This window comes from Microtus ochrogaster, linkage group LG8, assembly GCF_000317375.1.
Source record: "Microtus ochrogaster isolate Prairie Vole_2 linkage group LG8, MicOch1.0, whole genome shotgun sequence".
Classification (NCBI taxonomy): Eukaryota; Metazoa; Chordata; class Mammalia; order Rodentia; family Cricetidae; genus Microtus; species Microtus ochrogaster.
Window position 1 is genome coordinate 11900889 of NC_022033.1, and position 2644 is coordinate 11903532.

Consider the following 2644-nt stretch of genomic DNA (forward strand, 5'->3'; position numbering starts at 1 on the left):
GTCAAAAGATGACCTTGGGTGTCTGTGTTTGGGTACCTTCCATCTTGTGAGATAGGCTCTCTCGCTGGTCTTCATTGTATTGGCTGGGCTAGCTGGCTCGCAGGCTTCCGTGGTCTATCTATCTCCACTTCCCATCTCACCATCTCTGGGCTTACAGGTGCACACCACCATACCTGGCTTTTTAGGTGGGCTCTGGGGATCCAAGCTCAGGTCTTCCTGCTTGCAAATGCTTTAACTCCCTCCACCCCAGCCCTCTTCCGAGCCCTCTTCCAAGCCCTGGATTGTCTTTTTGCTGTTTGGTTGTGGCATCTGTCTAGTTTGGAAATGGCTCCACTGACTCTTCTTCCCCCCTCTTGAGTGGTGTCCTTGGTACATGATGGCTTTGAACTTGATGAAGCTGAGTGTCACATTTGTGAGGCTGATTTACATGTGAGTGTGTCTGGGAACACATTGGCTGACCTGAGGTGACCAGGGCTCCTTTTTGCATCCTTCTCTCTCGGTTGTATGGTCTCTGTTCTTCCATTTGGGGTTCAGTACATTCTGGGTTAGTTTCTGGTGCAGTAGAGGAAGTGGCCTGATTTGATTTGCACAGGGATGTGCGACTGTCCTGCACCGTTGTTCAGAAGGCTGCCCCCAGGAGTGCGCAGTGAGGCTAGAAGTGAACAGGCTGCTCTTGCAGGTTTCTGTCCCGCCACTCAGCTCTCCCCCACTGCCCTCCGCCTGCTCTTCGCAGTGTGGTGTTGCCCCCTGAGAGCCTGGCTGGATGGCCCAAGGAAGCCGCCTGTGCAGAGGCTTGGGATGGGGATGGCTCTTGGTTCTTGGAGCTTCTTGGAGTGTAGCCAATGCTCCCCTGTGACTCTAGACACCAAAGTCTACACTTCCCCTGCAGCTTGGGCCAGTTACCAGTCTGGCCTTTGTGCTTGGTTTCTGTTCCCACCCTCATTGCTGACCTCAGGCAGAAATAGAGGTGAAGGCAGTCAGCTGGGAACGGGAACCGACCCTTTTCTCCTTTTGACTGGGCCTTGGCTGCCCTGTAGAGGACCCCTCTGAGGAGGGACTGGACTTTAACAAGCAGGACCCAGCTGCTGTCTGTGAACAAGCTGCTGGCCATTCTGGCCTCCTGACTCTTTGCCGGCCAGACCAGAGTGCAACTGGTACCTGCTTTATCCCTTGCTGTCCTATCCGTGAGGAAGCTGGCAGTCCGAGTTCAGATCCCAGCCCCTCCTCCCTATGGCTGGGGCTACCACAGTCTCCTCTGTTAGACAGTCTAGGACCTGTCTTTCAAGCTTAGCCAGGGTACTCTGGGGGTGTTCTGTGTTATTTTCGTCATCACTGGCTTTCTAGTGACAGGTTCATAGGGGATGATGCTCAAGGAAGCATGTTAGCTAGTTAGCGTGCAAAACCACTTTGGAATCCAGTGCAGGAGAGCCAGGGGACATTGCTGGTGAATTCAGGGAATGGAGACCTGCATGGTGGCAGAGCCTGGGCCATCTGGTGATGTCTGGTTTAGGAACTTTCTCTGATATTGTCCTCATGCACTGACTGAGAAAGGCTGTGATCTGGCATAGGCACCGCCACCTCAGCATCGTCCCCACCACTGCTGGCCGTAAGTCTCCTCCGTGTCTCACATACCACACCTAGCGAGTGGCTGGAACCTTTTGTTTGAGACCAGCTGGAGGTCAGTTGGCCTAACATGCAGGAAGCCCAGCTTTCCGCCCTCAGCACTGTATAAATTGAGCATGGTGGTACATGCCTTTAGTCCCAGCTCTCAGGATGCAGAGGCAGGGGGATCAGGAGTTTAAGGTTCCTCGGCTACATAGTGAACTTGAGGCTAGCTTAGATGACATGAGGCCATGTTTCTAGAAAACACGGTCTGGCCCCTGTCTGTGTCTGAGATGGGAGTGTGGGGGGAGGAGCCGAACTGATGGCAGCTGGGTCCTGGGTGGAGAAATGGCTGGATGCTTTTTGTACTCTGTACTCTGAAGGAGAGGCCTATTTATTTACTTTTCTTTCATGTTCTGGCGATTAAACCCAGGATGAGCCTTGAGCGCATTGGACAAATGGTTACCACTCAGCCACACTTGTACCCCAAGAGGTATATTCCCCCTACCCATTTCACCACGAAAGCTGGGGCAACAATTGTGTCTATGGCTGCCTCTGTCACCTGCCCATCTCCCTGTTCTGTCTTGTGGTTCCCTCACCCGGCCCCCCAGTCACCTACCATTCCTTGTCTTTCCCAGTGTCTTTCCACCCTCATTCCCTTTGCAGCTGCTCTGTCTGCCACGTTCCCTAAGTGTATCGGACCTCCCAGTCGGAAGCTCATTTCCTGATGTCTACTCCAGCTCCTCACAGAGTTTCTCACTCACTGCTGGCTGTCATGACAGACACTTGATCTGTCTTCGCTTTTCTGTCTCTCTCTTCTATATTGGGCTAGGGTGGTCTTATTTCTGTTTTCTTGTGTATTCAGATTCTGACTTCAAGGACACTCAGGTGTTACCCACAGAATAAATTAATGAATGAGTGAGTGAGTGAGTGATTGATTGAAAAAATGGATGTCTTAGTTTTTTTTTTGTCCATGGAATGTCAGACCTGATGAAATCAGCTCAAGGGAGGAAGGACTTATTATGGTTCATCGCTTTAAGTA

The 2644-nt window shown here is 51.9% G+C and overlaps 1 protein-coding gene across 1 annotated transcript in view; it reads left to right on the plus strand.

Annotated features, from left to right (window-relative positions):
- Prex1 (phosphatidylinositol-3,4,5-trisphosphate dependent Rac exchange factor 1) overlaps positions 1 to 2644 on the plus strand; it is a gene marked incomplete at its 5' end in the record, with an annotated part of 154738 nt that overhangs the window by 92869 nt on the left and 59225 nt on the right. The gene's annotated exons all lie outside the window — the stretch shown is intronic.